This window comes from Gracilinanus agilis, chromosome 6, assembly GCF_016433145.1.
Source record: "Gracilinanus agilis isolate LMUSP501 chromosome 6, AgileGrace, whole genome shotgun sequence".
In the NCBI taxonomy this organism is placed as follows: domain Eukaryota; kingdom Metazoa; phylum Chordata; class Mammalia; order Didelphimorphia; family Didelphidae; genus Gracilinanus; species Gracilinanus agilis.
Window position 1 is genome coordinate 211,517,568 of NC_058135.1, and position 13,349 is coordinate 211,530,916.

The 13,349-nt window shown below is 38.8% G+C and overlaps 1 pseudogene; it reads left to right on the top strand.

Annotated features, from left to right (window-relative positions):
* Positions 1-223: 223 nt before the first annotated feature.
* The window catches only part of LOC123252463, a 32,630-nt pseudogene continuing 19,504 nt past the window's right edge, over positions 224-13,349 (top strand).

Below are 13,349 nucleotides of genomic sequence, written 5' to 3' on the forward strand. Positions count from 1 at the left end.
ACCTGGGCATCTCTCTCCTTCTCCCTCGTCCCCCCATTTCCTCTTCCTCTCCCTCCTAACCTCCGCCTTCCATCCTTGTTCTCTCTCCTTCCCTCTCCCCCGCCCCCCCCCGTCTTCCCCCCGCCTCTTTCCAGCCAACAGTCAGCTATGAAATATGTATCAAGTTAGTAAGTAGCAGCAGCAATTCCTGCCAGCGGCAGATGGATCGCTTTCATTTTGCGGAATGATTGCTGACACCCGGCAGGATTTCCCTGGTTGCAGGAGCAGCAGCGGAGAGCCGAACTCTACCTCCTCTTTCTTGGGCGTGGAGGAGAGGCTGGAGGCTGCGGGAATGGATAGCAGCTGGGCGGGATCTCCCGACTCCTTCTAAGCGTCCCCCTCCACTCCTCCCGTTCCCCCACCCCCCACGCGGCTTCCAGGCACCCAGTCTCAAATCAACAAGGGCAGGTGGCCGGAGAGACCTGGACTCCAGCGCCCCGCCTCTGACCTCCCCACCCCCACTTCTCTTTCTTGTTCCTGCCTCCCGCCCCTCTCTCCTTTTCCTTTTTATCATTTATTTATTTATTAATTTATTTTTGTTGTGCGTGAATTCTCTCCCAGTGAGATGCTAGTGGCTCCCCGAACGAAGATTTTGGCTGGGGATGTAGAAACAACAGTGGCATAATATGGGTGGGAATCACTCCCACAAAACTCCTGTGTTTGATGAAAATGAGGATGGTAAGTGAGGAACTGTCCGTGGTTCCATTGTTTCGCCGCTTTCTTTGCCTCTTGTCCCTCTCTGAGGCGCTCTCTGCTCGGTTCGTTACCAGGTGGGCTCTGATTGAGTATTTAGAGGTTCACTTTCTACTAGATCAGGATTTTGAGGTTGAAAAGGCCACAGTAGACTTTAAGCAGGGAAGAACGGAGTGTGGGACTCCCGGTAGGCTCAGGGTCTAGTGAGTGTTTCTGTGCTGGGTGTGTGTCTTGTGGTCGCAGGTATGCTTTAAGCCTTCATTTGACAACATAGATAGGAGTAGCTCAAAGAGAAAAGAAATGCGACTAATCTGCTATGTTTCTTGAGAAGTGGATTTGCTTAGAAGTTGAAGTCAAAACAAAACTCAATCAGCTGGACCAGTATTTGGGCTAGAAGCCAAATATTCTGCAGCAGGGGCAGGTGCACTAAACTGGGGAGTGGATTCTTGTCCTGGCTCTATTGCCTACTAGCAGGGGTCTTTGGGCTGAGCCACTTCCTCTCTCAGGACTTCAATTTCCTTAAATGAGAGTCTTTGCTTTGAATCTTGAAAGCAATTAGAATGATCAAACAGTCAGATTAATACGACTAGGATGTATGTGTGTGTGTGTGTGTGTGTGTGTGTGTGTGTGTGTGTGTGTGTGTGTTTAATGCAAGGATACTATTTTCCAAATGTCAAAGATGGGGTTCGAACTAGATGGAGCACTTTTTAAACTAACGGGATTCTAACCACTTTCTAGAAAGAACGGATATTTTATTTCAGCAACTTTGAATTTGTATTCCTATTTGTCTGTAAAGTAGCCTTTCCATGGATTGATGGGATTCTTCAAGTTCCTTTCATTTTCCTAAAGCAAACTTTCCTTGCTTGAATATACTATTTTGAATAGGAGAGGACTTGCTGCCTAGAAACAGGACACCTTGTATGCTGGTAAATCACGGGTGTGATAAGAGAGTAATGGAGCATAAAGAAGGGATGGTTCCCTGTTAAGAACTGTTGTTTGCTTTTAAGTCTTACACTTGCACATGCACGTGGGGGTAAAGCATATGGCTCAAGACAGCACATTTTAAAGGCAGGTCCTATTCTACCACAGTTTGTATCATCTGCATATAATATTTTTATTCTTGTTCTGTACACAGTTCCAGATCGAAAGTCAGTATTTTTTATAACTGAGGAAACTGTATTTGGCTAAAAAGCCTTAGTGATTTTTTTTTCTCCTTGGGGTTGGGGTAGAATAATTGGAAATCATTTAATGAAAACCACATTTGCAATTAAGAATTTTTACCAACTGAATTGAAGCAGACTATGATGATGCCATTTCATGGAGGTGGGAGGGGGAGGAGAAGAGACCCCTGTCTTTCAGTCTTTGTGTTTTTTGCATCTATAATAAGGATTCTTAAACTTTTTTGTGTGTGTAATGGACTCCTATGACAGTCTGGTGAATCCTATGGTTCTCTTTTCAGAATGTTTTTAAATGCATAAACCAAGATGCATAGGATTATAAAGGAAACTCAGTTATATTGAATTATAATTACATAAAAATGTTCACAGATACTAGGTTAAGAACCCCTAATCCTTATTTTACCAAGGCTCTTGTCCTTAAATTTTTTGGTATGACCCAAATCTGTGATTCAATTAAAATTAATTTAACCAGTTTTTTAAAAGTATCTGCTTCAAGCAAAACATTGTGCTAAGGGCTGGGATAGAAAGACAAAAACTGAATAGTAGGAATTGCCTCTTTCGTAGAATAGCTGTCATTTCTACTATGATTTTCATCCTCCAAATAGTGTTAATTAGCAACTACTCAGTACTTTATAGCTTTAGGGCATTTCCTAATGACAATGAGAATTTCATTGACTTTTCCTTGGTCACCTGGTTATTTTGTATCAAAAAAAGCCTTGAACCCAAGTCTCTTTGTCTCCAAATCCAGCCCTCAACTCACTTTTCCAGGCTGCACTTTGCGTCATACAAGTTAAATCAGAAGATGCTTAGCTTGGGCTAGGTAGCACAAATGATTGTATCTCTTGGTCTTTCAAAGAAGGCTGGGTAGGATTTAAAACTAGTAAATTTCCTTATAGAAAAAAAAAAAGAGAAAAAGTTCCTCTGTAATGGAACTGTTATCCTTTAGATATAGGCATAGGGATTGTTCCTGTGATTTCATGACTCCATGAGAAACCCCTTTTACCACAACAGATCTACAGTTTAGAATCTTAGAGAATTGCCTAGATTCCAGGCCATTGAGACTGTGAATGATTTGCTCATGGTCACACATAGGCAGAAGTAGGACTTGAACTCAGATCTTCCTGGCTTTAAAACCAGCATTTTATCCATTGCATTATGTCATCTCTAATACTTCAGGAACTCTGTGATGAGTATACAATAGCTATGTTAACAAACTTTCTTTGTCAAATTGTCCTTTAAATTTCTTCTTCTTTTTTGCAACTTACCTGTGGTATTGAGGTTGACTACCTACTTAGTGGCTTATAAAATAGAAAGCTAGAGTATGCTTTCTTCAGAAAGCTCCATGTAATTCCTCACTGCTCCAATATTAGTTTTTACCCATTTCTACCAGAAATGTCAGGTTTCTCATTTTCTTCTCTGCCATGAGGTAAGCACACAGGACACTATAGTCTATCACTGTCTCTTCCCTCATGTGTTGTCACTATAAGTAGTATGAAATGCAATGAAAAAGGAGTAAGGAGAATTGTATAGGGGCCTGGGGATGGCTTCATTTATTTGTTAGGGGAGGGAAAGTAAAATGAGCTTGTCAAGTTGGTTTTTTGCCTTTCTGACCCACCATTCTCTAATAGGTCAGAAATAGGACAAAAGCTGTTCATCATAGTAGAGTGGGCAGTAATTGATCTGTCAAAATCTTGTGTTAGTTTAAAACCTAATATTTAGGGTTATATGACTATTATTTTGGGTCTGATTTCCTGTAAGAAAATATCAAGACTTCTTAGTCATGGATTGCTCTTTGCTTTAAGTCTTGAAGGCTTCAAGAATAAATGAGTTTACTTATTAAAGAGATCATCATTGTGCATGAATATTCAAATGCCAGGATGATTTTCACTCCTGGAGGTATTTTGATATTTGAAAAAGGCTATGATTTACATTAATGTGGGCACTCTCATTATCGACAATGGTTATAACTCTTCACAGCCTTAGAAGACAGTTTTATAAGTTGCTAGGGACAAAAGCATCTATCAGCTAACTAGTGACTCTCCTGGTGATAAACCTCTCTGTGGTGAGTTAGGCTGTTCCTCAGATGGCAGTCTTATTGTCAATCACCAGGACCTTTCTAAAAATCTCTATAGCTATGGAGAGTCTGCCAGAGTTCATGTTTCATTGGCATAGCCCTCAAGACCAGAGAATGATGAGGTATAGGAATAGGATGGTGTTGGACATCTGTGGATATAGACTGTTAATTATCTGATGACATCAAATCAATCAACAATCATTTCTTGATTGCCTATTGTTTTCTAAACTTTGGGAATAGAAAGAGTGAAATGAACCAAGACCTTATTACTTCTATTAAACAATGAACTGTAGATGGATGAATTCTTCATGACATAACTTCAAAATGCCATCATAATAGTATAAAGAAGTATATCTTTCTCCTTAACATATGTACAACAATTTGCTGCATAGGAAGTAGATCAATTCTCCAAGCTACCCATGGAAACAAGTCTCATGATTTCTTTTTTTTTTTTTTAATAAAAACCCTTACCTTCTGTCTTAGAACCATATTGGTTCTAAGGCAGAAGAGTGGTAAGGGCTAGGCGATGGGGGTCAAGTGACTTGCCCAGAGTCACACAGCTGGGAAGTGTCTGAGGCCAGATTTGAATCCAGGACCTCCTGTCTCTGGGTCTGATTCTCAATCCACTGAGCCACCCAACTGCCCCCAAGTCTCATGATTTCTTAAAAATACTTTCTGTCTTAATAAGAACTCTAAGACAGAAGGCTAAGGGATAGGCAAACAGAGTTAAGTGACTTACCAAGAATTATACAGCTAGGAAAGTGTCTGAGGCTGGATTTGAACCCAGATCCTCCTGACCCGATGCCTAGCACTCTACCCACTGTACTTCCTAGCTATTCCAGTGTCATCACTTTCTAGCCACACTTCTTCCATGAATCAGTTTTTAACTGGGGGATTGAATAAGAGAAGTGACATTGATGCACTATCATGGGAACATGGAGACTTGTTTCACATGCCAAGTGGAAAATTGAAATTTTCTCAAATATTCTCATTAATAAATGAACAACATAATTTACCTAAAATATCCAAATACCTGTCACAAATACTTGTATATAGCTGTTGTTATTGCTCAAACTGTGTATTTAAGTGATCAATTCTCTCCATTGCCACTTGATTATTTTTTAAATAAAAATTTCTCCTGGTCATTAAATGTTAAAGACAACGAGAATCTTGGTAGGAAAAGGGTTAAGAGTTTTTAACCTGAGGGATGTGAGCTTTTTTACATAATTGTATTTCTTTTTTTTAAACCCTTAACTTCTGTGTATTGGCTCCTTGGTAGAAGAGTGGTAAGGGTGGGCAATGGGGGTCAAGTGACTTGCCCAGGGTCACACAGCTGGGAAGTGTCTGAGGCCGGATTTGAACCTAGGACCTCCCATCTCTAGGCCTGGCTCTCAATTTACTGAGCTACCCAGCTGCCCCCACATAATTGCATTTCAATATAATTGTTTTTTTCTTTAAAATTCTGTGGATTTTGATTTATTCATTAGATTTAGAAACTCAGAGAAATGGTCTCATTTGTGACAACTGGAAAGGTTAATATCTTCCAGGATTAAGAGAGACTCTTCCTGTTAGATCTTGAATTTACTATAGGACTTTAGGCAAGCCTTTTACCATCTCCATGCCTCAGTTTCAAAACCTATGGGAAAAGGATGACTATTCTGACTTGCTTTTAGAGATTAGAAATCTGAAAAGTTGAAAATTTTACTAAATTGGCCCAAAATAATTTCAATTGGGGCTGATTAAAATATTTGTATAGATAAGTCACTGTAGTAGTGAATTTCTAAAATAGATTTTTAGTTAATAGCATAGACTTAGGTTTGTATATTTGATTATTCATTTTTTAACTTCCAAAATCGTAGATATTTCTGATTGTACCTTCTTTGTCCAGGGAATTAGGCTAGATGCTTGAGAAGATTAAAAGACAGGAAAACATAGTTGCCCTCTTGTAGATTTTTATTATTATTAGTTATCCTAATTACAGCTAGCATTCATTTTGCATTTCTGATTAAGGAAGTATTTGATATATGTTGTCTTTTTTTAATCCTCAAAATAACCCTGTAATAAAAGTAATACAGTCGAGAAAACAGAGACATAGAGAGGATAAGTAACTTGCCAATTGTAACACAGCTGTTCATTGTCAGAGTCAAGATCTGAAACTAAGTCTTATAAATTCAAATGGAATCCATTTTCCACTTTAATACTCTCCCTAATTCTAGCAGGAGTATATGATATACAGACAAATAACGACAATAAAAATAAAATACAAGTATCTGAGAAGTGTGAAATAAGTGCTTTTTTTGATGTCCAGGGATGATTGCCTATTGAAAGGATTATGGAAAACTCAGTGGAGGAGATTGCATACACCTTAATGGGTATATGCAACTTTGACAAGAAGAGGGAGGTAGAAAGATATTGTAGAAAAGAAAACAGCATTCATGAATGCAGAAGTAGGAGATCATAGGACCTCTAGAGGGTCTAAGTCTAAGTCTAAGTCATGAAGATTGCCTGGAGCCCAATGTATGAGTATCAGACTAAACTTTCTCACAAAATCTCATGATAAGAGATAGGGAAGACATGGTAGTAACTTGATGGGGGGTAAATTGAGGCAACAGGTTTTTGGGATTGAGAAGACCTTAGCTTGTCTGCAGAAAGATGGAAAGTTGTTAGTGTAGAGGTAGAAACAGAAGATGCAACACACACACACACACACACACACACACACACACACACACATATATATATATATATACATATATTTAAATTTATACATGCCAAAGGTCATATATGGTGCTGTGTGGACTTGGTCTTATTGGATGCCTGTTGTGTTTTTTTTCATTTTTAAATCTTCAAAGAAGTTATTTATTTGGCAGACACATAATAATAACATTCTTAGAAATGTATCCTGTGACCTGAACTCAAGCTTCCCTCCCCTTGTGTATGGTAGAATTAACGGAGTCATAACTCAATCAGATTTATTGCAAAGACATTCATTATGGGTTAATTGCCAACTTCGAGTTGATCTCCAGCTATACTCTGCCCCCCCCCCCCCCCCCCCCCCAAACAGTGAAGATAAGGATGTGTCTGGAGTCTGTATATTTTTAGCATTGATGGTTTTAGTTTCTTTCCCTTACTAATAAGATGGAAATTTCTGTGATAAGTCAAATGAAATGCCCATGGTTATTTGTTTTTTAAACTCTTACCTTACTCTCTTAGAATTGATGTAAGTCAAAGTCAGGATCTGAATCCAGGTTTTCTAAATTCAAATGAAGTCCCTTTTTTACTTTAATAGACCTAAAACTCAACAACTGATACTAGGTATTGATTCTAAGATAGAAGAGGGGTAAAGGCTAGGCAAGTAGGGTTAAATGACTTGTCCAGGATCATACAATTAGGAAATATCTGAGGCCACATCTGAACCAGATGTTCCCTTCTCCAGGCTTGATGTTCTATCCATTGTGCCACCTCACTACCTCTCCTATGGAAATTTATTAAGGAGAAGGAGTGGACCTATGATTTCATGATTATAGAGAATGTGTAGGGGAGGAAACTCCTTTTATTATGCAGGTCATTATGTTCCCTGAAACTAAAAGCTTTCGAGAGTGGTTAGAGAAACTAAAAGCTTAAGTGGTTTGTTTGTCCAGGGTCACCCATCCAGGTTGTGATGGAGACAGAATTTGATCCCAATATTCTTGGCTTCAAGGTCAGCTCTCTATTCACTATGCTTTATGCTACCCTTTTAATTTATTAAATAAACATGTACCTTCTCTGTGTACTGCATTGTGGGGTCCCTGAGGGAGAGGGGAGTCAAAGATCCTGCCCTTAAAGAGCTTACATAGTCTAGTAGGGGGAAGAGAAGATGTTGTTGTTTAGTCATTTCAGTCTTGTCCAACTCTGTGAATCCATTTGAGATTTTCTTGGAAAAGATAATAGAGGGGTGTGTTATTTATAAGCTCATTTTATAGATGAGGAAACAGAAGCAAACAGGGCTAAATGGCAAGTCCAAGGAGGGCTTGTCAGTTAAACACTTGCCCAGGGTTCTATAACTCAGAAGTATTGAGGCCAAATTTGAACCCAGATCTTCCTGACTCCAGATCTTGTTCTCTATCCACAAAGCCATCTAGTTGCCTGTAGGTTTATCACTGAATGGCAAGTAATCCATGCTTGCAGTAATGGCACTGACCCTGCCCACACTTACAATAATAGGCTTTCAAATGACAAGACAGTGAGTTGGAAAGAGGAAGGGGTTTGGAGCAGGAGGACCATACTGAAGAAACATCATTGCCTCTGGCATCTAAACTATTTTTTATTTTTAAAGCCTAGACCAGGACTAATCACAATTTTGAAATTTGCATCTACAATGATCTTACACTGGAAGTCTTCAGGAGATCAGCAGATGTGTAAAATCTGGTAAGGCACTGGCACGATACCTGTGGAGGATACCTGGACTCATTAGAGAAACCTCCACAACTCATTACAGAGAATGGGAAGAGAGAGCTCACAATGGGCTGTTGGCCCTACACTTGACATTTGAGGGTTTGCTGTCAAACACTGGTTTTACTGCTTATTAGCTGAATGACTTTGGGCAAATTACTTCCCACCTTTTCCCCCAAGCCTTTATTTCCCCCTCTCTAAGATGGGGATAATAATACTAAACACTTGTTACTTCACTAGGTTGTTGTGATGAATGAGCTTAATAAATTGAAAAGCATTATATATAAATGTTAGATTCACAAGCACATTGTCATCATTAGGTCATGGAAGGAAATTTGGTGGTAGGTGATCATTTAATTTTATTAAGCAGATTACATATCAATCAAATAAATATGTATTGAATATTTACTCTTTTCTTCTGTATTGGATCCAGAAATGTACACTATTGTCTTCAAATTGTTCAGTCAAGTTCTCATTGTATCAAGTTCTCATTGATAAGACAGAAGGGCTAATTATAAGTCACATTTATATATTGGTTTATACTTAGAAAAATACTTCACGTGTTGTGTCTCATTTAATCTTCTCACTAGCCTTGTGCCATAGGGGCTTTTTATCATCCCCGTTTTATAGATGAGCAAACTAAGACCGAGAGAAGTTAAATGACTTGCCCAAGGATATGCAGCTGGGAAATGTCTGAAGCAGGATTCAAATTGAGGTCTTTCTAATTCATTTTCTTGACACAACCTAGATGACCAGGCTAACTATCTGAGGCAAGAAAAAAAAACAATCTAATAATTTTTGTTTTGTGCTGATCTGTGATTTCATCAGTGTAAGAAATTCTCAGTAGTAAGCCTATAAACTAGGCTTATAATTTGAGAGAATTCCCAAGGAGAGGTTAAGTAATTTGTCCAAGGTGATTTAGAAAGTTGTTCCTGTCTATAGGACTTGAATGTAGTTCTTTTTGATTACAAGTCCCTTCATCCACTAGGCTGAATAGGTGCTAAATTGTATGTTAGTAACTATGGGCTTAGAGAAAGAAGAAATCATTGGGGACTAGAATAATTGGGGAAGATGAATTAGGACAGATGGGAATTGATCTTTGTCTTTTTCTCCCCTAAACCCTTTCTTTCTGTCTTAGTATCAATTCTAGGACAGAAGAGTGGCAAGGGCTAAGCACTTGGAGTTAAGTGACTTGGTCAGGTTCACATAGCCAGGAGACCAGATTTGAATCCAGATCCTCTTGACTCTATCCACTGTGCTACCTAGCTGCTCCTTTCTTGGCAAAAATACCAGAGTGGTTTGTTATTTCCTTCTCCAGATTATTTTATAGTCGAGGGACTGGGACAAACAGGATTAAGTGGCTTGTGTGGGGTCACTCAGCTAAGAAGTATCTGAGGCCAGATTCCCAGGCCCAACACTCTATCCTCTGCCACCTAACTGCCCCTTGAGCTTTGTCTTAAAGGATGGGCAGAATTTTAATAGGTGGAGTAAGCAGAGAAGTCAATATCAAATAGAGATCCAGTAGGCTAGAGTAACAGGAGCCACCATTAAGAATTTCTTCTGGGGGCGGGGTGAAGTTATAGAATTAGAGAATTAAAAAGCAAAATTTAAGGTCTGTAAATACCCTCAAGTTCATTGCTTTAAAGATGATGAGTTATGAAAGTTGACTGCTTCTCATAATTTGTTAGTAAATTATACCAGCCATTTCTCCATTGAGGGCTTAGAGAACAGCTAGCCCCAGAAGTTGGATTTGAGTTCACGCTGAGCTTCCTGTTCTCATCTGCCAAAATTATCAGAAGCTGGGACTTCCTGCTGTGCCCTTGATCAGGTAGCTGTCTTCAGTCACACATTGGGCTTCCCTTTACTCTATTGTAATTCAGGTTAAAATCCTACCTAGAATTAGAAGCAGTTACGGACTTAGAGAACAGACCACTGAATGACATCAGGGTCACAAGAGGTGGTGCCCCTATTTTGCACATGAGAGAACTTAGGCTCTTAGTGGTTTAAAGCTACACAGTTACCATTTGCTAAATGCCAAAAGCCAAATTTAAACCCAGTTCTCTGGATTCCAAACCAGGGATTGAAGAAGCCACTTGGAACCAATTCAAGAAAGCCAGTTGTTGAATTTTCAGAGTGAGCATTTATACCTTGGAAATGTGGCAAATACTACAAACAGAGACTTGACTATTTTGTTGATTCTTTTAGACTTTAGGGATGGAGAAAATGTAAGCAGATTAAACTTAAAAATGTTCCTTTTTACATTTTTAATTTTTTTTTACAGATTAAATGTTGGCATAATTTTCAGTAATCATTTTCTGACATTTTGTGATCCATGTTCTCTCCCTCCCACTTTCTTCCTTTGCTAACAAGGCAAGTCATACAGCAAAGGTTGTATTTGTGTTATTATATGATACACATATTCATGTTCATCCTGTTGTGAAAGAAGACAGAGGCAATAAAGTGAAGAATGGCATGCTTCAATCTATATTCGGACACCATCAGTTCCTTCTACAGCAGCGATGAGTCCTTTGGAGTTGTTCTGGATCCTTGCATGGCTGCTAATAGTTAAGTCATTCACAGTTGATCATCATACTTTATTGCTGCAATTATGTAATTAAAAGTGTTTTATAAATACATCCTCCCACTTCTTACAGAGCTGGTTGTTAAACATTTACCAGAATATTCTCTTCCTTGAAACTCTCTTCTCTCTAGGTTTTCAGGATTCCATTCTCTCCTGATTCTCCTCCTTTACTAGATGAGCACTCCTCAGTGTCCTTTGCCTGCAGATCACACCCTCTAACCAGAACTTCCCCACAGGGTTCTGCCCTGGATCCTCTTCTCTTCTCCTCTACACTATTTCACTTAGTGACCTCATTAGCTCCCATGACTCCATCTCTCAGCTCGAGGCATTTTCTTTGGCTGTCCACCATTCCTCAAATGCTCCTCCAGTTGTTGTTATGAGATTTAAATGAGATAATCTTTGTAATGCTTTGCAAACATTAAAACACTATGCAAATACTAGCATATTATCATGATTAATTAACCAGTTTGTGGGTTTGCTCTTCACTTACCCAGAGAGGCTTGCTTAGATTTAATTAGGAATGGGGCAGCTGGGTAGCTCAGTGGATTGAGAGCCAAGCCTGGAGACAGGAGGTCCTGGTTTAACTCTGGCCTCAGACACTTTCCAGCTGTGTGACCCTGGGCTAGTCGCTTAACCTCCATTCCCTAGCCCTTCCCACTCTTCTGCCCTGGAAGAAATGCACAGTATTGATTCTAAGCGGGAAGGTAAGGGTTAAAAACAAACAAACAAAAAGATTTAGTCAGGAGTTTAGCAAGATCAAAAGAATGATGAACATTTTCTTATAAATGCTGTCTGCATTAGTCTTTTCTTCCCATTTTACCTGGGAACTCATTATTCATTTGAATCCTCAAAAGAATAATTTTGGTTTTTAATCTCTAGACATTTCTTTTGCAAATACTATTTTGATGTAATAATGCCTCTTAATGAGAACTGAGAGTCCCTAATCTTTGTTAAATAAAGAAACCATTAGTTTGGGTCCACATCATCTGAGTCTATTAATTTAAGGAGGAAATGCTAGAACAAAAAGAATATAGATTTAAATTATTTTTTAGCCTTTACTTTCTGTCTTCAAATCAATACAAGGTATTGGTAAAGTAAGATAGGTAACTGGGGTTGTGACTTGCCCAGGGACACAGCTAGTTAATAGCTGAGGCCAGATTTGAACCCCAGACCTCCCAATTCTAGGCCTGACTCTCTAGCCACTGAGCTATCCAGCTGCTCCAGGAATATAGATTTTTAGACCATTAGTGACTGAGAATCAGAAGAGGTTAGAACCAATGGAGATATTGGAGGTCAAATGATTCTGTCGCCTTCTTTAAAGATGAGGAATCTGAAAACCAGAGGAGGGACATGACGTGTCCCGAATTGTATTTATCATCTGTCATTCATTTATCTATTTGTTCAGCAAGTACTAAAGTGCCTACAGCATGGAGAACACTGTAATAAGCAAGGGAAAGAGATCTAAAATGTAGATATGACTTAGTAGTGCCTGTCCTTGTGGAGTTTATATTATTGGGCAAAAAGATAAAAACAATGTCAAATAATGTGCTCTGTGAGGCCTGAGGGAGATGGTAATTATTGACCAGGAAGATTCAAAACATTCATTCAACACATATTTATTAAACATCTAAATGCAAGGCACTAGTTTGAAGTAACTGGAGATACAAAGACATAAAGGAGAAATAATCTTTCTCCTTAAGTAGCTTATAAACTCAATTGGAGATGTGAAGGGAAGAAAGAGAAAGACAAAGAATTTTCAGGAGGGAGAGCACACTATTGACTAAGAGATTAGAAGAGACTTCAGTAGAAGGTGGTAGCTGAGCTGAACCTTAAAGGAAGCTAAGGATTCTATGAGGCAGGAGGGAGGAGGGACAACCCGTGCTAAGAATATTGAGTTCAGAAAAAGAAAACAGGGCATTTTAGCTGGAACTTCTTTTTATAAAATTTTAATTTAATTAGAAATGTAAAAATATCTCATTTCCCCAATAACACGTAATAACAATTTTCAGCATACGTTATCTAAAATGACAAGATCTTAGTTAGAACTTATAGGAGTCTTGAGGGGGAGTAATGTTAAATAAATATGGATATAGAGAATGGATCCAGATTGTAAAGTCTTTAAGTGCCAAAGTGAGAGCTTTAAATTTTATCCTGGAGGCACTTGGGAGCCATTACCTATTTGAGCAGGGGAGAGAAATAGTCAGAATACCCAGCTTTAGGACCATTTATTTTGCCAGCTTTGTGTAGGGTGGATTGGTGAGGAGAGATTGATAACTGGGACTTTGGAGTTCCATTAGTAAGGTGCTTCTAAAATAACCAAACATCTGATCATGAGTTTCCTTGCACTTAGGCT